The sequence below is a fragment of the Giraffa tippelskirchi genome, chromosome 8 (genome assembly GCF_054371585.1).
Source record: "Giraffa tippelskirchi isolate mGirTip1 chromosome 8, T2T-mGirTip1v1.2.pri, whole genome shotgun sequence".
NCBI lineage: Eukaryota > Metazoa > Chordata > Mammalia > Artiodactyla > Giraffidae > Giraffa > Giraffa tippelskirchi.
Genome location: NC_137282.1, coordinates 154,864,565 through 154,887,359, shown reverse-complemented (window position 1 = coordinate 154,887,359; position 22,795 = coordinate 154,864,565).

Sequence of the window (22,795 nt, the reverse complement as noted above, 5' to 3'; positions counted from 1 at the left end):
AACCTCCACACAAGTGGCACCAATGGTGAGCACAGAGCCACACTTCTTCCACCTGCGCTAGTACCGCTCTGTTCTAGTCGGCCTAAGAGGCCTCCCCATTTGAAGTAAGAGTGTGGTGTCCGAATCCATTTTCCCTTTTACAGATCACTTAATTTTCCTCCACCTCAAATTTTCCAATTTTAAAACAGTCCCCGGTGTAACTACCCATATTTTCACCCCTTTACAACTCGAGGTTTCCCAACTGCTCCAATATGCCTCTTTCTCTCTGTCCAAAGGCACAAGGAAGTGGGCCCAGGCGACCACATGTTTTGTTTTTAGGCCATGCACTGTTAATGTTGAAGATAATTGCTCAGCATCTCTCTGCCTGCTACCAAACAGCAAACCTTGCACTGCTGTATTGGCCAATGAGTTGCCACTCGCTGAATGACTGCTTTCCAGCAGCTGGAGAAAAGTGGCTGTGCAAATTGTCCTGGGTGCTTGGGCACCAAAACTAGAAAAGAAAAAAATAATTAGGCCTGAACAAAATCAGGAGACAGACTAACGAAATGAGGAGGAATATAGATTGACTTTCATTATATGCTATTGGTAAATGAGTCTAGAACTGTTTTTTTAAATTAGTCAAATATTCTCATTGTTCACTAAAGGCAAGATTAACATCTGTTCACAATATTGACCAACATTAAAATACACACGTAAAATGAAGTTTCATCTATGACTTATGATTAATTACATCCACAAGCTAGTTACATGGGGGAACCAGACAAGTTTCTCAATGTTAGGTGAATTTGAGAGCATCTCCATCTAGCTTTGAGGGAAACCATTTGAAACACAGAGAATTTATTCTGTGTTAGAAGAGCTGCTTGAACACTTAATACAAGTCTAGCTTATCAACTGTACGTCATGTGTGAAATGGGACGGCAATGCAGAGTTTCTATTAAAGTTATTGATAAATGAAAAAGCCTAACACACAGTCTGACCCAGAAGAACTAATTATTAGGTTTAGCTCAAGCCGAACTGGACATTCAAAAAATGCTAACATTTGTCTTAAGATGAAAGTAAGAACTTAGAGTGCTATGGAAGGAAGGGCTGCCAGGAAATGATATGTAAAAACTAAAAAACTGATTTGTGGGAGGAAAGCAATATCCTCTGAAATGGAAAGACTTCAGAAAACATGAGGAAAATGGCAAAGACACAGCATGAAGTGACAGAGAAATGTGTAGGAATGCTCTGAAACCAGAGGGGATCTCCAAGGACATGAACCCAAGGAAGAAAAAGAATAATTCACTGAAGTTTTCTATGAGCAGGAGATCAGAGCAGTCTGACCCCAACAGAAACTGTTATTTTCAACCACAAATGAGGGAGGGGCCTTGTGGAATTTCCCCAGCGATCAAGGTTGAAAAGAAGCAAAAGGAAACCCTATAAAGGGAACTTGGAGAGAGAGATAAAAGCCTACATTAATTGCATTAAAAATAATATAAGATTCTATATTCCTGCAATTTGCCAAACTGCTGTAGACTTGACCCCAGGCGATTTCCATATGGTGTGGTAAATCATTCTGGACACTGACTGAACGTGTGTGTTATTTCAGAGGTACCAGCTTAGGCGAGGGGCTGGAGCTGCTGAGGCCTTAACTTGTATGAGGAGAGAAAGAAACACTAATTCCAAGGGCACAAGAGTAAGGCCCTGGGAGCCCCTACAGGTCTCACGCTTCTTCAGTGACACTCCAGATTCTGGTCTCCAGGCATACCCTGATCCTGTGATGTCATTTGATTTGTGCATTTTAAACCCTGTTTTCGAACAGAGTGAAGGACTGGGACAGCCGTACACAGCAGTAGATCATAGTGAAAACACCCACCTCTGGCTGATGGGTAAATAGCCCACAGAACAGAGAAGTGGCTCCATCAAGGGACTCAAGAGTTCCCGATAACTAGAGAGGAAGAGAAAGAAGAAAATCCTTCCCAGAAACCCTGAGTTCAAGGTCATGGCCATGTCCACCATAAGGCATGGTTCTACTTTGCTTTCTCTCAAGAGGCGGGGGCGGAAATCCTCCCCCATTCACCCCACCAGTGTCCAGCTTGTGAACAAAGCTGGGGACACCTTCCCCATACCCAGGCCCTGGGGACACAGGGCAATTCTCAGCACACTGAAGTGTGATGCATGGTTTCCCCACCAGACGGTCTCCAGGTGGACACACCCGTCCTTCCCTCTCATGTGCCTCCAGTCCTGCCCCGACCCAGCATCTCACACCTCATCCTCCCGGAGTCTGTCCTCAAATCCCACAAGGAGAAGAGATGAGGTAAGACAGCACCACAGCAAGCAAGCTAAAACAAACCCAGGCGAACCACGCTCTGACCCCCGTGGGGCGGCCAGATGGCTCTTTTTCTGCCTGGGAACACAGTTCCCTCAGAGAGCCCCAGGCTTCAAGGCAGTGAGAGCGCCTGTCACCGCATACGAACCCCAGCCTCACTCTCACACCCAGTTCCAGCAGAGCTGGGAGCCCCCGGTGCACCCTCGCCTCTCCGGACTCTCGAAAACCTCAGAGCTGTTTATTTGCCTTTGCTCCAGCTCCCCTTTTTGCCACCAGGACACTGTGAAGTCTGGAAATCTGTGCTCAGCGCAAGACAAAACAGAGGGAGGAAGAAGCCAGCACAAGATGTTTGCTCCAGCACGCTGCCTGGGGAGCCAGGCCTTGACTTTGACATGTGCTGGAGGTGTGGTGTCCAAATTAAACCTTTGAACTATTTTTTTGGAACCTCCAAAAAGACCCTGCACATCAAAGGGGGATCTGATCCCTGCTCTGTGCATTGCAGGCATGGTTAAGCATTTTGCATGAATCAACTACCTTCTGAAAAAGAAAGGAAGCCCAAACTCAAAGCATATTGCCAGTCCTTGGACCCAAATGTGGCCCCAAGCACATGCTCACCACATGGCTGCCCCCTTGGTTCAGTGGAATCAAACCCTGCAGACACGCCCGGGGTCCTCCCACCTCTCAGCAGCCATCACAGAGCCCCTCTCTGCAGCCTCCCAGCTCAGGATACAATGGGGCCACTTGTGGCAGCAGCCACATGCCCCTCGCCACACCCACCTCGAGGCAGCCCATGTGACCTTGAACTCCAGCCTCGAGGGCAGACCCCCTCCCCAGCGCTAGCACAGGACGCAGTTTGGGGCTGAACAGGGAGTTCTGTGTGAGCTCCTTGGCACCACGCCCAGGGAGACACCTCTTCCACCAGGACCAGCACTGATGGGCACGGCAGAGAATTCCAGTCCCTGAAAGGAGGCAAACCAGGGAGCGCTTCCTGAGTCTCATGATCCTTCTGCCCTCCTGGAATTAATTCAGTTCACTGCAGGTAGCTGTGATGCTCAGCAGTGGAGGAGCTGAACCTCAGAGGCCAGAGCTGCCCAGCAGCTCCTAGAAATTGATATTTTTCTTCTTGACCAGCTCAAGGAGGAAAGTGTTTTCAGGCCCTTCCCTACCAGCTGTGCTATCTACAGACCCAAGGCTGGAGCCATCACTGGAGCGCAGCAGGGAGTGGCCTGGGAGGCCACTTGTGTCCTCTCCAGCCCCTCACGACTTTGACCCTCTCACAGCTTCCAAAGCACCGGGAAGATACCCGACCGTATGATTTCACTGGAGAGTCAGGAAACAGTGCTGGGGACAAGACACTATCATTCTTGGCTACTGTCTTTCTTAGAAAAAATCATTTTCTCTGGCAAGCTAAGCTCCAGGTTTAGGAAAAGAAAAATGGTTTAAGACTGCTAAAGTAACCTGACTGGTAAGAGTTTTAATCAGCAGTTCAAAAACTGCCCACATTCTGTGTTTTTCATTAATAAGCACAATTTCTGTTGGGTTCTATTCAATAGGAGCTATATAAAGCCAATGAGTGGGTGACATTATTCCATTCAAAAAAGAACTGTAAGAAGGGGGAAAAAGCTGATTTAGAAGGTACAGAGAAGACAAATGAACTGCTTCTCTGGGTTATTCTGTTATAAATAAACATTGTTACGTAACACCTCTTGCTGGAAACCCTTCATCCCATGACAATCAGTCCCTTGAACCATTTTAATACCTTGACATTCTGATCCTTGAGTCCAGACACTGGGGATCCCTGCCAGACACCCTCATTCAAAAAAAGACTGACGGAGCATACTATGCACCCAGTACCAGGCAGGTACCAGAGATGCTGACATGCAAGGGCTGGTCCCACCATCCAAGGAGCTCATAGTCTTATAGAAAGTGAAAGTGAAGTCACTCAGTAGTGTCTGCTCTGCGACTCTATAGACTGTAGCCCGCCAGGCTCCTCCGTCCATGGGATTTTCCAGGCAAGAATACTGGAGTGGGTTGTCATTTCCTTCTCCAGGGGATCTTCCCAACCCAGGAATTGAACTCAGGTCTCCTGTACTGCAGGCAGACTCTTTAATGTCTGAGCCACCAGGAAATCCAGTTAAATTTAAGAAGAAGAAAAAAAAATGCTGTATGACTGGACTATAAGAAACCCAAGCACAGAAAGGCTGTTTAAAAAAAAAAAATGTGTATTTACCTGGCTGTGCCAAGTCTTAGTTGCGGCATGCAGAATCTTTAACTGCAGCACGTGGACTCTAAGTTACAGCATGTGGGATCTAATTCTCTGACCAGGGATCAAACCCAGGCCTCCTGGGATCTGGGAAAAACAGGTTCAAAGAGTTTGGAGATGGACAAGTAGGAAGATGTGAGGGGTTGGGATGAAGACACTGGCAGGGGGTTAGAGGGGACGCGTGAGTAATGGGGATATTTGGGAGGTAGGTTATCTTCAGACAAAATTGAAGAGACTGCTAGATGTGAATGATGAGAGAACAAAAGTTTAAAATAACTTCCATCGTTCTGGTTTGGGTAACTGGGGAGATGGTTGTTCGACTACAATGATAGAACACTAAGGACTCCAGGCTGGGGCAAGGAAATAATGAATTTCACAGGGTGAATGTTGCTTTTGCCATGACAGATAGTGTGACGGAGTGATCCAGAGTGGGTCCTAGAGTTCTAAAGCTCAGGCAGGCAGGAGATCTGTCCTGGAGAGCTGGACCTCTACTAACCTGGGATGGCACGGGGTGTTCTTCTACAGCCGCATGCAAACACAGACACACACATATACACCCTCCACAAACTTTCGGATGGCATCTCTCCGATAAGAACATTTCCACATTTGAGGAAAACCTGATACTAATGCAGAAGGTGCTACAGAGAGCAGTGCACAATTACAAAGTGGTTATGACACTGATGAGCTGGTTATGACAAAGCAGACTCCAGCGAGACTTCCAAACAGGGAGAAATGTTCAAGCTCCATGTCTCCTATGTGTTCCAAACAGCTCAGAAAGAAAACTCAGTGCTCTCAGTAACCTTAAGGAACCCTTTCTCCCTTTAAAGAAGAAAAGAAATAATGATTTTTTAAAAAAGAAACCTCCTTAGCACATATCATCAAAGCCTTAGTCCCTGCTCCGTTGCTCAATCTAAAACAAACAGTGATGATCCAACCAGACATCTACCTGTTGAATTCTAAAGAAATCCTGAAGAATCAATAGACAGACTGCCTTATGACCTCCTCCCCTTCAGATAATTTTCTTATAACCCTGGCTTTCCTAAGAACCAAGCAATTCTTACTAAACCTTCACATCAGTTAATCTGCCCCAGATTCAGTGAATCCACTCTTATCTGGAGCACACCAGATTTGCCAACCCAGGAAAAGATCCAAACCTATATGGTTGTAGCATCACCAAAGGGATCTTCATGATCACCTTGATCTTTCACCAGATCTGCCTATAAATTAAGTCTATCCTATTAGTCTCATTTTAGTACCTGGCTGGGGCTCGGGGAGAATAAGCAAGTTCCACGAAATGGTACAGCAAATTTGTTGTGAGATAAGAATTCCCAATTATCATGGCCAGGGTTCCTTGTTATTTTGAGAAGTGAGTTCTAGCCATCCTGTGAAGAGAGCAATCTATACAGGTATTACTGGACCCTAATGCCAGACCAGGTGAGATGCCCAGAAAGTGGGACAGTGAAGGGTTTACAAGATCTTGTGTGTTACAAATATTACTTGATCTTCATTATTTGTGGTAGTTGCAGTCTATAAGTTACTGAACCACTGCTCCTAGGGGAAATGCAAAGGTAGGTTCCAGAGAGCCTCTGGTCCCAACATCAACCAGTCTTCAACCAATCAATATAGAACTTTGCTTTATGTGAGTTTCTGCTCAAAGACACCTCATTAAATATATATTGAGTGAAAGTCACTCAGTAGTGTCCAACTCTCTGCAACCCCATGGAAGAGTCCATGCAAGTCTCCAGGCCAGAATACTGGAGTGGGTATCCATTCGCTTCTCCAGGGGATCTTCCCAACCCAGAGATCAAACCCAGGGCTCCCACGTTGCAGGCAGATTCTTTGCCAGCTGAGCTACAAGGGAAGTCCTTAATATACAGTGCTGATTTGTTAACTCTGAACTCTTAACCAACAGCCCTATTACTCATGCCTGAATGAGGTTCTCTAATAGACATATGTAAATCACAATCACAGCCTTCTTGCACTCAGAACACTAGACATCATATCAACACTACACAAGGGGGCCATTTTAAATAGTGAAATCAACAACAAAAAGAGCACCAAACTGTGGGAAATGTGGCACTAAACAGACCACGAGAAGGACACTTGTTCACAACATGAGAGCCGAAACCAGAAGGCAGAGCAGGGCCTCAGCTAGAAATCTGTGCATTGTGCAACTCAAATTTTTCACCACTCTGTACATGTCCACAAATGACTGTAAAAGTACTGTAATTACTGATTTGGTGGTTATAAATTTTAGCCAGTAGGTGAATTCACAGATACAAATCTGTGAATAACGAGGATCAACTGTAGGTTGTACTGTAACCCTTACCAGTAACCCAGCTATTTTACAGGGAATCTTGGCTATATGTTTAAACATATCACCACTTAAGTTCATCTTCAGAGTCATTCAAGCCACTTTCACTTGGGGGAGGGAATTTTAGTATTAAAATATTCTTTAAAACAAAAACAAAAATGAAGAAATGATCAACAGGGTTATTTTTTTAATGTAGTCTATTTTAAATGGTTTTGTTTGACAAATTAAAGCCTTTTAAAACTCACAACATGGATATAATGCAATGCAACTGGCATTAATCATAAGATAATTTTTTAATATCAATTCATAGATCATCACAGGTAGTATGGTCTGGAGGAGAAATGCAAGTTTTTAGAGTTATATGTCAATCATCTTTTACTTCATCTGGATCTTTCTGTGTCTGTAACCTCATCTGGAGAGAGTCCAATGTCTATATTTGAACTCCTTGGTGAACATGTGGCTCCAGCACGTGATTTTCCCAATGCTCCCCATGATGGGCTCATAACTGAATATGATCCAGGTCTCTTCAAGGAGTCCATTATTCCCTCTCTAGTCCACAATGCAGTTAAAGAAAGCTATTGTTTTATCTTCTGGATGAAGAGCAACAGAGGCCCTAGGAAGGAAAGAGGCCCAGACAGAGTAAAGAAGCAGGTTAAACCAAAGCCACGGTTCAGACTGTCCTTCTGGGCTGTGTGATCTGCCCCAAGTGACATTCTGTCTCCAGGCTTCAGTTTCCTCAACTGGAGTTAGATGTTGTAGGCCAGAGGTTGGCAGATATTTCTAGAAAGATCCAGATCGTAAATATTTTAGCCTTAATGTGTCAAGAGGCAAAACCAAGGATATTTGTAGGTACTTGTTATAACATGAAAGCAAGTTAATGTCCACAACTTTTTTCAACCGTTTGAAAATGTAAAAACCATTTTTAGTTCACGGGCTGTACAAAAACAGGCAGAGACTGGATTTGGCCGTTGGGGTGTAGTGTGCTGACCCTTCTTTAGATCAGATCAGTGCCGCCCAACAGAACTTTCTGTGATGATGGAGACATTTTCTATCTGCACCGTGGCTATGGAACACTTGCAATGTGGCTAGGGTGATAGGAGAATTGGATTGTTAGTCTTACTTCATTTCAATTAATTTAAACAGGCACACATGGCTAGCAGCTACACACAGCTTCAGACCTTTCCTTCCCTCCTTTAAGCCCTAATACTTTTTGGTTCCACAGGTCACTGCCTTCAAGAGCTTCTGTTTTATGAAGCTAGCAGATGTGGACAGGTGTTGAAGGTTTTGCCCTCACTGATTACCTTGGACTGCACTGACTTTCTCTTCTCTAGTTTCCACCATGTCTTTAGTCTGCCATACCCATTCTAATGCTAAATTCCAAACCGGGCAGGGAGGTAATCCAAGGTGCCCTAACAAACTCAAGGAATGCTACAGAATATTTTAAATTTGAAGAACCACACCATACTCAGTATTTGTCTACCTATGCAAATGAATACTAGCTCAACATCTATCCGATAGTTTACACACAACAACTGGCTTGCAGCGTCATCATTAGAAAGAGCCACATTCCTTTCAATGAAGTCATATCTTCGCAAAGCTGGGTTTTCAACAGCTATTATAAGAAAGGAATGCAGTGCTGCCTTAGTCCACTCAGGCTGCTAAACAAAGTCCCACAGTCGGGGTGACTTGTAAACAACAAAAATGTAATTCTCACAGTTTCAGAGGCTGGAAGTTCAAAATCAGAGTGTTAGCACAGGTGCTGAGAGCTCTCTCCCAGGCTGCAGATGGCCCACTTCTCATATTGTCTTCATGTGGTGGAGTGAGAGAGCGCTCTGCAGTCTTTTCTTACAGGGGCGCTAATGCCACTTATGAGGTATCCACCCTCATGACCTAATCATCTCCCAAAGGCCCACCTCCAAATACCATCCCACTAGGGATTAGGGTTTCAACATACAAATTTGGGTAGAGAGGGAGAGATAGGACATAAACATTCTGTCCATTGCAGGTGTCCAATCTGATTCCAAGATTTTCTTAAAGCACAACTTCTTTTATCCCTTTCTCTTTACCTCAAAATTTTGAGGTACCTTTCAATTTTTCTGATCCACAAAGTTCAGCAACTTACTTGACAAAACTCCCAATACCAATGGGTCCCGACAAGAACTGGATGGATTTTCCCTGCCAAATTCTCACTAAGGCAAGATATTGCCTAAGGTTTATACAAAAACCTTATTGAAGTATTTGTCAAATGTAAAGTGGGGTTCCCTAATTCATCATCAGGAGTATCTGTTTTATTTTTAGAGCCTTTAGGAGAAGTTCTTATTTTGTCTCTTCAGTGGTTAACTTCAATTTATTCCTGCTTTTGGAAGGAATGGAAAGAAGCCTGGATCTGATACTGATCAACATTCTCCTTGCCAGGGAATAACAGCCCATTACAAGATCCTCCCTGCCAATGAGCAGCTCCTTCTCCACTTGACCTGCAGACACAGTAAGTTTAAAAAGTGACCTGAAATCTTTATGATGTTCTTTCCAACTAACTGGGTTTCCCTGGTGTCTGGCTGTTGCCTGCATAAAGAGCAATGAACCTAAACCATTAACATTTTTTCCATTTTGATCATGGGGGAAAACTGGGATACAGAGCAAGTGCCTGCAGGAAAAAAAAAAAAATACATATAGTCTGTGCCCTGTTTGTCCCTAGAACCTCCATCAAGAACCTGAAATCCAAGGTGCAAACTATGTGAGGGGTAATCTCTGCCAACTACTGAGGCAGCTAAGGGCTTTGTCCAGTTTCATGGGGAAATTTCTACAATTAAAGCTGCTGTTGCATTCCACCCTCACCCAAGAGAGTGGGCCACACACAAATACCTTTTACCACAGGGTCAGGATTTTGGATATTCTGGTTTTCAACTTACAATTTCCCTTGGTTGAGATTAGCCCACTTTATTTAGGTACTTGCTACTGTGTCATGCTAGGGAAAAACCTCTCTTTTACACTGAAAACAAAGGAAGATCATTAAATCCATTTTACCAAAAGTAAAAAAAAACTCAAGTCCTGTTACAGCACTTTTGAATTTTGGCAACACCCACTAATGGGCTGGTGGTGGCAGAGAGTGTCACAGGAGGTATAATCCTAGCAGCTTCCTCCTCTGGAAAAAAAAGTGCTTACATTTAAAAAGCTAAAGGACAGCTGCATGACCTTCTCACTCTGAAGTTTCATGATTCTATGGATTTTTCTGAAGGATTTCATAGGCTCTTTCTGCTATATAACGTGGACAAATTCTCTAAATTTCTATTCCTTAATTTGGCTCAATTTAGAAATCTACTAGAGGCCCAGCAATGTTAAGTGCTAGAGATATATAGGTGAGCAAGGCGCAGTTCTTGTCCTCATGTAACTCAAAGAAGAGGAAGGAAAAATACATTAAAAAATAACTCTGAAGGTCTTCCAAGAATGGGGCAAGGGAGTCAAGAAGCTCTAAGGAGAGGATGTTGCCTGAAAGGTAGAGCACACGTGCTTCTCCAGGAGCACTGGGTACCATAGAAGAGCATCTTCTAAAGGAGGGAAGTGTGCCCACGAGATGGACACATGTGATGCATTCAAGTAAAAGCAAGGTTAGCGTTTCTCAGCCTCCTATTCCCCAACCCTAGACGTCCCCCCTCCGATCCATTCTTCATGTTAAAGGGTGCCCCCAGCAAGATGTCTTTCTTCACTCCCAAGGCTGGTTTAGCTTTTTCTCAAGTGTCCCTGAGTGCCCTGTAGCACACATCAGACTGCTGTGTTGTGATGTTTGTACCCCCCCACCCACACACACAAGCACAGGACTGTCAGTTAGTAAGTCATTCAGTCATGCCCAACTCTCTGCGAACCTCTGGATTGTTAACGCACCAGGCTCCTCTGTCCATGGGATTTTCCAGGCATGAATACTGGAGTGGGTTGCCATTTCCTCCTCCAGGGGATCTTCCCAACCCAGGGATCAAACCCGTGTCTGCTGCATCTCCTGCTTTGGCAGATGGGTTTTTTACCACTGAGTTACCTGGGAATCCTCTACTTAAGGGTAAGCACTCAATAAATATTTGTAGAAGAGAGAAAGGAGGGAGGGTGAGAGGAAAGGAAGATAGGACCCTAGAGAAATTTCAAATGTAAGACGTAAACTAAAGAAGAACTAAGAGTCGAGGAAAAAGTAATAAGAAAGATGGGTAGAAAGACTGATGACATGAAAGTAAAGGAAAAGAGAACTTTCAGTAAGAGACTCTTCTCTTTTTTAATATTTACTTATTTTGGCTGCACTTGTCTTAGTTGCAGGATCTTCTGGAGATCTGGGCTTCTTCATTGTGGCATGTGGGATCAGTTTCCCAACCAGGGATAGAACCGGGTCCTCTGTACTGAGAGTGCAGAGTCTTACCCACTGGGCCACCAGGGAAGTCCCTGGCCCTTCTTATTGTACGAGAAACACTCTAGTGAAATCAGGTAACTAATGATTTAAAACTAGGTTCTTTGCCCTTTCTATGTCCCATGGACCTCCTTGGCAGTATGGTAAAACCTATGGGCCCCTTCTCAAAATAATACAGTTAGATATATAAAATACATTACATATGATAAATTACTTATATTGGAATACAGTTATTGAAATATTAAAACATTACACCATGGTCATATATATGCTTCTTTATTAATGCATTAAGTAACAAGATCCAGCAGTAGGTCCAACAACCACTGCAACTTCTCAATGAAAAAAAAAAAACAGTACTTCATGATATCTACCACAAATGTAATGTGAGACTGAAATACCTAGGGATAGTATTAATACTTCTGTGGTTTGTGGCCTATACTCATCTTTGAAAGAAACGCTAAATTTCAGCTAATGGTTAGTATTTTCCCAACCAAAATTGATAGACTTCAACCAAGTCACTGAATTGGCAATGAGGTCCTAGCTGACCTTTGCCTTAGCCGTTTCAGGCAAGTGAGGGGGTAAAAGCCAGAGTGAAAATTCAGTGACAAACGAATGAAAGAAGAGAAGAGGAAGAGTATGGTTATAGGCTCCTCTTCTCAGATGTTTTTGTGGCCAAAAGGATGAAAAGGCTTGGAGTAGCACGAAGGAGAAGAAATGTCCAGGGGATATAGAAATAGGACATGCCCTCTCCTTGTGACCCAAAAAGTAACGTTAGGAACGAGGCTAAATCACTGCTGGAGTAGTCCCCGCAACATGAACAAAGGGCAGTAAATCCGGACACGGAGTTATTAGCACTGTTTTTACTAGTGTAGGCAGATCGTGAAGATCTGTACAGCCTCAGAGGCAGAATTGCAGGGAAAAAGAGGCAAGTCAATGCCGGGGGATTCTTTTCTTCTGAAAAAATAACTATCGTTTGGAATAAAACAGATAATGGGCTGACTGTGGAGTTAGCCCATGATTTCCACTCTTTATGGACAGCTGATTATAGAAACGACCATAAAAGGAATTCTCCTCCTCTACGGGGAAGGCAATGACACACCACTCCAGTACTCTTGCCTGGAAAATCCCATGGACGGAGCAGCCTGGTGGGCTGCAGTCCATGGGGTCGCTAAGAGTCAGACACGACTGAGCAACTTCATTTTCACTTTTCACTTTCATGCATTGGAGAAGGAAATGGCAATCTACTCCAGTGTTCTTGCCTGGAGAATCCCAGGGACGGGGGAGCCTGGTGGGCTGCCGTAAATGGGGTCGCACAGAGTTGGACACGACTGAAGCGACTTAGCAGCAGCAGCAGCACCAGCATGGGGAAGATAGAGTCTCCCAGATACCTGCTCCAGATAGACCTTTACTTGCACAGATGTGAGAGGACCTCAGTGCAATAAAAGTTATTTAATAAAAGTTATTTAACCTAATCTTTTTCTGAGTCAACATTGAATACTATTAATAGCAGTTGATATCTGAAACATCAGATGCTTTAAAAAAAAAAAAAAGAATGTGCATATGAGAGACAGAAACAAAATTCAAGAAAATAGCAGCACAGACCCAACAATTACTTAACACAGAACATAACTAAAACAAAAATAGACAAAGTTTGGGTTTCTTAATAACCATTCTTTTAGAGCCAAAGCAAGGGGTAGGGGGGTGCTGGGTTGGGGGGAGGCTCCTGAAATCCAACGAGCTGTGCAGTGAGAGCTGTCGCAGGGTGTGGGGAGAAAGTGAACAGAAGGAAAGCTGTGCAGATATGCAAATACCCTATTCAAACCCAGCTTCGCTTTTCCTGCAACTGAGGGTAATTAAGTGGTTAGAGAGCTGCCATTGAGCCTCTGCTCCTCAGAAACAATTGCAGATTTGTTGGCTAGTTGACTTCATCCGGCCTATGCCAGACCAAGATAAATCAAATTAAATGTCCACTGACACAAAACTCAGAGCCTGTGTGATCCTAGGAGCGACTATACAGCCTCTGTGGGTGTGGGGAGGGGGCCGTCTGGGGTGCAGCTCGGTACCGTGACTGGAGTTCAGGTGCTGTGAGGCATAAGACTAAAAAAACAACTGCACCACTCTGTATTCACCACTGGGCATCATTTATTATGCTTTCCTGCCCAAGGAGCCCACAGCCCTTTCCAGAAGTGACCTCCATCAGCCTCTCGCATACCTCAGTGAGCCCCACCAGCAGCCAGACTGTATTAGCAGCCCACATTCCAACCCCAGGGTGTGTGGGAGAAGGATTTACTCAAGGTCACCCAGCAGATGGAGGCCAAGCCTTAGGTGATACTCACCCCTAACCTTGTGTCTTATCTATCACGGCTCTCTTCAACTCAACCTGCTGCTTCCAGGGAAATAGCACGAAAAGAGTTCTTTTCCAAGAGTGTTCAAGGTCATCCTTTGTGGGACCAACCCAGAGGTCTCAGAGGACCTAACACAGGGTTTAAGGGGGAAAGATCATATTTTCCAAACCTAATCACTTAGGTTTCCAACATCCCACCTTCTAGCTGCATGGAATAAACTAACTCCAGATTCCCAGAGACAACATGAATTGAACACGCAATAGAAACCAGAAAGCTACACGCTTCTAAGGAGTCCGAGATGCTGTCATCACTCGGCTTTGGGGTAACTTCAGATCTCAGGGAGCAAGTCTCCAGAGAAGGGGATCGGTGCTTTGCTCCAAAGAGCCCCTTGGCACCCTGGGGGCTTAATGGGGAGGTTAGGAGGAGCGCCCCTCCAGCACTCCCCGCTCTGTTTATGACCAGGATGCCCTGCAAAAACCCAAACCAAGTGAAGTTCTGCCCAGAAGAGGATGGCTCAGTGCAAGGAAAGGGAGACAGGCCGGACTGCTACCCAGTGGGACGGTGGGAGGAACTGTCCCAGGCAAGCTGTGAACTGACTGACCTGCCCTTGAACTCTAACTTTTACTAGTCCTGTGAAGTTTGACCTGCCCATGAACTCTGACCTGACCTTGAATTCTGACCAGCCCCCCCAATTCTGTGAACTCTGACTTGCCCTTGAACTCTCATTTACCAGCCCGTGAACTCTGACTGACCTGCCCATGAATTCTGACCTGACCTTGAATTCTGACCAGCCCCTGAACTAACTGACTTGCCCTTGAACTCTGACCAGTCCATGAACTCTGACTTAGCCTATGAACTCTAACCTACCTGCCCACCCCCCCACCACTCCCCGGGGAAGGTTTGCCCTGGGTGGCTGCCCAGTAACTATTTAATAAGGGCCCACAAACATTCCGATTCTCTCCTGTCAAGAGAACAGCTGAGAGAGGGCAGGAAGGGCCAGGGGTGATGGCAGGTATCTGCACTCACCTGGAGAGCCCGCCCTCTAGCGTTTTCTCCGTGCCGTGCCGGCTCTGTGTAGAGGTTCCTCCTCACAGTCAACAAGAGGCCCGGTATCCAGAGCCCCGCCCCTCACGATGTTGGGTGCCCAGCTCTTTCCCGGCAGGACCGGAAGTGCTAAGAACCGTGCTGCTTTTAAATGGCGGCTCCTGTATCAATGAGCATTGTTTTTGCCTGAAGCCGGTAACACCTCGACCAAGTAAAAATGCCCATGAGCTGCTGCAAGTCAAGGTCTCAAATGGAATGCAAAGAAAGAACAGAGGCTCCAGTTACCCCTCAAACACACAGATCATAAGGGACATTATTACAGTTAGAGCAAGCAATTTATCGCCCCCCACCTCCACATTTAGTACTTCAGAATTTCTTTAGTTCTTAACATGTATCATAAAACGCAGGAGCCCAGCGACCAAAGGAAACCTTTCTTTCACCATCTGTTCTTGGGAAATAAAATGGTCGCCCAGAAACATCTACTAAAAGATGGCTAAAAATGCATCATGAAGTTCTTTCTAAAGAAGAGATGGGGATGGGAACCTCCACATCTCCAAGAGACCTTTTTGCCTCCAGGTTACTGCCAAGTCCAGCTTCCAGTCACCACTGGAAGCCCATCACCAGGGCTTATCTGCTCGGCTCCAACAGAAGTCAGAGGGCCCTAAGGGAGAAATAGTCACGCGCAGCTCTGCTCCCAATGCAAAATTCACACTCAACAACAACAACAAAAAACACCTCTCTGCTGCCTTACAATCCTTGATTCCTGCCCACCTCCCCCCAACCCCACACCCCACACATCCCCCCGAGGGCTCCAAAGCTCCTTCCACACATTTTACCCTTGCCTCCTGCTCCAGCCTGTTTTTCTCTCTGCTGAGCATACCAATCTTGTCTTGTGTCCCTCTTGTCTTGTGTCTCTCCGGCCCAAGAAGTACAGATTTCCTCCACTCTAAGACAACAACCCCTCCTCTTATGCTTTAGCCCTCTAACACCCAAAGGACTTCACATCCACGACCATTCTTTCTCCATACCTTTATTCTGGCCTTTTCTACAGTTGCTGCCTTTTTGCCCTAAAAGGTATCATACCTCATACCTCCCAGGGTATGAGCATGGGGAGTTCCCTTTGAACTGCTTCACCTCCCTCCTCAGCCAAACTTCAGCTCAAGTAATCTCTCCTTCCTTACGTTTCTTTAGCACTCATTTCTTCCTTACCCTAGGCAGTCTGGCCCACACCACAAGGCACCCCTGAAACCATGAGCTCTCAAATGTCAGCAGTAATCCTAGACCACATCTAACAACAACCTTTTCTCATTTCTCATTCACCTTTAATTCTCTGAAACAGGCAGAGTTTGGTAACCACCACCTCCACGCTACTTCTCAGGTGTCCCCCATTTTGATTTCTGCGACACTCTGCCCTCCTGTGTGTAACCCTCTGGGTGTTTCCCTTCTGACTTCTTTATAAGTCCCCTCTTCCAAAGGTGGGAACAGGAGGACCATCCATTCCCAAGCCTCATATTATTCCTCAACCTTGTACTTTTCTCATCATTCACCTTCTCTGAAGTAACCCATTGATCCTCACTGCAAATAGGACAAAACACCAATTTATTATCCTAGCCTTTGAGGTCTTCCATGTGACTCTACACAGCCCATCTATCTCCAACCAGGCTGTTGGTCTCCTACGTGGACCACATCTCTTCTATCAAAATTTTATTCCTATTTCAAAGTCTAGCTAAACTCTCATCTTGTCTCACTTGTATCACTATTATTAATGCACAGAAAACCAGGAAAGTATCTTTAGTCTTATAAATCCCCTCAAATCTAAGGCAGACATACAGAGTCCAAAGCCAAACCAAAAATGGCAATAAACAACTTATTTAATAAATATATTTAGTCAATGAATTTAATAAATATATTTAATTTATGCATCCTTTTGTCTTGATTATCAGAGCAACAAGCAAAATGAAGGGCACAGTTTTTCCTCAAATATTGCTTACAGTGATCATAAAGTCTATCATGATACATTAAAGTTTTCATTTCATAAGTTTAGGTTGACAAATTCAGTGCTAAATAGACCTATTTGTTTCCCCTACTTCTTGAGATTAGGGTAAGCGGTCATTAGCGAGTGCAGTGTGTCACACTTAACTGTGCGGCTTAAGTGGATGGCTTTGCCATCAACGTAGTTTATCTGAAATAGTGATAAGCAGACTTTTCCTATTTTACAAAATAGAGCTCTTTGTTAAAGCATCTAATTGTAAATATCTAGTAACATTACATCAAACACTATGTTTAAAAGACAACCCTGGGAACTTCCCTGGTGGCACAGTGAATAAGAATCCACCTGCCAATCTAGGGGAAACAGGTTTGATTCCTGGTCCAGGAAGATCCCACATGCCTCGGAGCAACTTAGCCTCTGTGCCACAGCTATTGAGCCTGTGTCCTAGAGCCCGGGACTGCAACGACTGAGTCCATGTGCCACAACTACTAAAGCCCATGGGCCCAAGAGCCTGTGCTCCGCCACAAGAGAAGTTATCGCAATGAGAAGCTCAAGCACCACAATGAAGAGTAGCCCCCAGTCGCTGCAACTAGAGAAAAGCCCAAGCAACAACGAAGACCCAACACAGCCAAAAATAAATAAAGGAATTTTAAAAAAAAGACAGGACTGGTGTAGTTTACTATTAGAGAAAACGAAGTACCTATGAAAACAGTATCTTTTTTATTCATCTTAATCCAAATTTTTATTATTTCACATATCAATTGAAGTATCACTCTGTAGACCACATCTGCCATATCAGAAACAGCTAATGATCCCCCAGTGTGCATTCCCTTCTTTAACAGGTGAACCCCCAATTTTTATCTGGCCATTGCCCACTCTGCCTTTCAGCTAGACATGGCCATGACCACGTCTGCCCAATAGGATCTAAGCAGAAATGTCATGTGCATCTTCTGAGAAGTATCCAAAAGGAAGGAGTGCCTTTCTTTCTCTTTATTCCTGATAATTAAATGTAGATGAATAACTTGGACCCTACAAACCTGCTGGCCCATGAGTGGAAGCACGTGTGAGGATGGGGAACCTGGCCCTTGATTTTTGTAGAACAGACACACTAATCTTGCAATACCTGACTCCAGAGTTCATTTCATAAGAGAGTACAGATAACTATTTAAGTCATTTTTATTTGAGGTTTTCTGTTATGCTCCTAACTGATACACCAACTTGAGAATCAAAACTTATAACTCAATCCAAAATTTCCAAAACAAAACTCTGCCCAGTATACATATACACAGCTTTGCTTCCAAATTCCATGTACATACCATCCCCACCTTTTTTTGCATACTAAATGGATCCATGGCTCATGTCAACAAAATAGACCACGATAGTATTTATTATTGTCTTTCCCCATCCTTGTTCTTTTGTGACTTTCTTTACCCAAATAAAAGAGAGGCAGAGTGTGTCATGGAATGTGCGTGCAATGTGCTGTATGAGAAGTTACCTCTCATCTCTGCCCTTTTTTAGCCACATAGTCCTGAATAAATGACATCCTGTATTCAAAAAAGTAGGGTGAATTATTTCCATTGGAATCATCCAAAATCCCCACTGGGGTTGCTGTGAGGATTTAATGATATAAATACATTAAAGTGTCTGACCAGTGTCTGATATGTTGGATGGGGCTTGATAAATGCTTGTGAAATCTAAAAACTAAATCTCGACCACAGGGCAAACAACTCCCAAGCCACTGACTTTTAATCCATAATTAACAATCTCCTCGTTTAAGCAGAGAGAAAAACGGTGCCCTCCACAACAAGTGTAAGGATCTTCTGTGTAGGTCTGGATGCTGAGGCCGTTGGTCTTGCAGCATTAGGGCTGTGAAGTCCAGCTCCCCCATAGGTAGTAAAGATTGATGGGGATCCAAAACAAGAGGCATCATTTGGTGTAAGTTTAGAAGGACAGTGGGTCATCTACAAAGATGGCAGCAAACCACCCTCTCAACTCCATCCACACATGTGCACCCTACTGCTCACAGCAAGAGGCAGACAATGCTTCCCTCCCCTTATGACTTGCTTTAACCAATAAAATGCAACAAAGTAGCATTTGGTGAATTACAGGTCTAGACCTTAAGAGCCACTGCTGCTTCTATTTGCTCTCTTGGAAACCAGCCATCAAGTAAAGAAGCTTAGGCTAGACTACTTACTGAATGATGAGAGACCTTCTGGAGCAGGTTGGCATTTTCTACTCCAGGGGATCCTCCCGACCCAGGGATTGAACCTGGATCTGTTGCGTCTCCTGCATTGGCAGGCAGATTCTTTACCACTGAGCCACCTGGGAAGTCAAATCAAGTAGGACCTTCTAATCCATGACAAGGACATTGGCTTCCTGAGCTGGGAAGGCAGGAAGAGTTTTGAGCTCAGCTCTTTAAAGAATCACTCTGTCTACCATATGGTGGGGTAAGGAGGGACTAGTTAGGAAACTAAGGTAATAATAATAATAGATGGTGACTTGGACCAAGGTGGCAGCTGAGTACATGGTAAGAAACAGAAAGCTTCCAGAAATATCTGGAAAGCAGAGAGAGACTTATTACTGTTAGCATGATTATGCCTGTTTCACAAATGAGGAAACCAAAGGTAGAATAACCTGCCCAAGATGATATAGCTGGTACACCTGGAGTCAGAATTCAATGCAGGTTTGACTTCAAGAGCTTGTCCTCTTCACCACGCTGGCCTCAGTTCAGTTCAGTCACTCGGTTGTGTCTCTTTGCAACCCCATGGACTGCAGCATTCCAGTCTTCCCTGTCCATCACAACTCCCAAACCTTGCTCAAACTCATGTCCATCAAGTCAGTGATGCCATCCAACTGTCTCATCCTCTGTTGTCCCCTTCTCCTCCTGCCTTCAATCTTTCCCAGCATCAGGATCTTTTCCAATGAGTCAGTTCTTCACATCAGGTAGCCAAAGTATTGGAGCTTCAGCTTCAGCATCTACTGAGTACGCTGACCTACTGCCTGATAAAACCTCTGAGCTGGGACTTCCCTGGTGGTACAGTTGTTAAGGCTCTGCCCTTCCAATGAAGAGAGTGCGGGTTTGATTCCTGGTCAGGGAACTAAAATCCTACATGCTAAGCAGTATGGCCAAAAAATTTAAAAATTATTAAAAATTAAAAAAAAAAAAAAAAACCTCTGAGCTTTCTAAGTCAGAAATTTCATGGGTCAAACTGTCCCAACTCTAACCTGCCCTATCCACACATAAAATAGAAATAGCCAAATGCCACATCTGTTCAGCAGGTTGTTGAAGGAGCACAGTGCCCTTGATGTGAAAAGACTCATAGCCATGGACAAGCTCTTGGCCCCAGCCACAGCAGGCATGACCTATTCCCCAGGATTGCCTAAACTCTATAGGTGAATGGTTCTTCTCTCTTGAGGCAGCAACAAAACATTTCCTCACAGCTGATGACTTACAGAGATCAGAATGAATGACAACGTGGTAAAACAGTCCTAGAGGAGACTCACAAAACCGTATGTTTTTACATGTTCAAATAATTTTATCATCACCTGCCACTCAGTAAATTAAAATGTGAGGTTGGGAAGGAAGGTTTCCACTAAAAATTTCCATGAGTTGGAGAGGTTTGATTCTCTTACTTGACTGGGAATTTTCTGGCTCATCAACATTTACACTGTGATCCAGTGATGATCCAAATGTATTCGTGGGGGTGCTTCTTAGAAGAAATTTGTCTCTACAAAAGCCCTGACACAGAAGAATATATCACTGGAAGTTATCAGGTGGTCATGACCTTGACACACTCAGTTTTTAAATTATAAAAAAAACCAAAAACCACTTTTCTTATTAATTTAAAGCCTTGTTAAAATTCTCTAACATGAGATAGTTTTAATAAAAGGAACCAAGTCCCCTTGCCCTGCTTTCAAATCTCCTATCAAAGGCAAAAAGGCTTTCTCTCTCTCTCTCTCTTTCTTCTTTCCAAAGCAGAGGACTCCAAGATTTTCAGCTGCAAAGCCTTGGAGACCCCAGAGGTTCAACTGTTAAGAACACCAATTTCCGACTGATGAATCACATGCAAAGAGAGTGAAGGATAACTGACATCACAATTTATTGCCCCAAAAACAACCTTCTCAACTCAAAGCAAAACCATAATTATTGGTGAGAAAGACACTGCCTGTTAACTGGCTGTGAAAGAGTGATTTACAATGCATTCTCTCTCACAGTAGAAGGCCTCCTGGCAGCCACAAATACTGGTTTTGTGTATTCAGAAGCAAAGCTCAGAGGAGCAGAAGAGAGTAAAAAGGATATTCGGCACGAGAAGTGTGCCCTTTTCCACCACATTGATTCCATAAAGTCACAGCGCTGAGAGCTCTTGGAAAATTCCCCATTAGGAAAACAAACTTTCACCATGATAAGGACAAAGACTGAACACTTTCTTTTTTTCTCTTAAGTAGTTTCATATCCATTGAGATCTTGAGCCCGGCATTTACAGCTTACAGGAAGATACCTCTGGCACAAAAGAGGAAAATGCTAATATAATTTTGAGTCACAGAACGCCATGACCTAACCTTGCTGGAGACAGACGATGTAAAATAGTATTAAGTTCTTCTATCTGAGGGAGCTGTCGAGCATTACAGCTAAAACAACACTGTAAGATAAGCCGGCGTCTAAGAGGACACTTTCCTGACATTACCCGGAGAGAGTGTAGTTCCAAGAGATTGCGGGAGGATCTGGGAAATAAAAGAATAGAAAGATAGAAAAGGCGTCTGGAAGAGAGAGAAACTTGCCTGGTGAGCAGACTTTCAGAGGAACTGCCTAGAAAGGAACTCTATGCTTCCTCCCCACAGTCTCCACCCCAGGAGAGATTCTCAGAGGGTACTGGAGCAGGAACCCTCTGAGCCTTCTCCCCAAACCTGGAGAGCTTCTAACAGGTTTGCCTTAGTTCTTCCAACCAAAACAGATACCCCCAATGCAGGGGCACAGGACTCCTTTTCCTCCTAAGACAGACATGGTCTCCAAACAGGATTAATCTTTTGGGAGTTAGCGCATTTTAGGACTCCGGACATGGCTGGATATTAAGAGAGAAATGAGTGTAGATGGGCTTCCCAGGTGCCGAGAGTGGTAAAAAATCTGCCTGCCAATGCAGGAGACATAAGAGATGTGGGTTCAATCCTTGGGTCGGGAAGGTCCCCTGGAGAAGGAAATGGCAACCCATTCCAGGATTCTTGCCTGGGAAATCCCATGGACAGAGGAGCCTGGTGGGCTACAGTCCATAAGGTCATAAAGGGTTGGACATGACTCAAGCTGCTTAGCACTCATGCACGAGTGTAGATAACGGTTTTCTTTACAGTTTCTTTAGCAGACATGAGTGTATATAACCACAGGGTGAAGAGGTGTGGAATCCAGAAAAAAAATGAAACATAGGGTTCAAATGCAGTCTGTCTTTAAGCAAGTAACTTAAACTCTGTGTCTGACCTGTTAAATGGGATTGGAGGATGTCCCAGGTGGTCCAGGGGTTAAGATTCCACCTTCCAATGCAGGGGATGCAGGTTCAATCCCTGGTCAGGGAATTAAGATCCCACATGACTCACAGTGTGCCAAAAAAAAAAAAAGGATAAATAGGGTTGGAATAACTATATCCAGGACTTGCTGTGCACCTGACAGGAGGCCCTTTATCCAAAGTGCCTGGCATAAGGCCGCCACTGAATTGGGACTCAATTCATGGGGGTCACTCCTGTACTGCATGGCCTGAGTTGATCCCCCCAAACCCTGACATGTGGGGTCAATAGGGCTGAGAATCCATTGGCTATACTGACTGTGCTGAAGTTAAGAATGAGAAGAAAATAAAATAGCTAAGAAAAAGAAGTAGGTTGTCCCTGGTCAAGAAGGCTAGATGATATAATGAGAGGGGGTGATAGCTGACAGCCTACTGGCACACCAGCAGTGGGTCCTGACTATGCAGGGAGTCGCCAATGTACAGGACGCCTAGGTACCTTTGAATTACAGGTAAACAAGGAATAGTTTTTAGTATAAGTATATGCCAAATATTTGTTGTTGTTGTTTAGTCACTAAGTTGTACCTGACACTTTTGCAACCCCAGGGACTGTAGCCTGCCAGGCTCCATGGGATTTCCCAGGCAAGAATACTAGACTGGG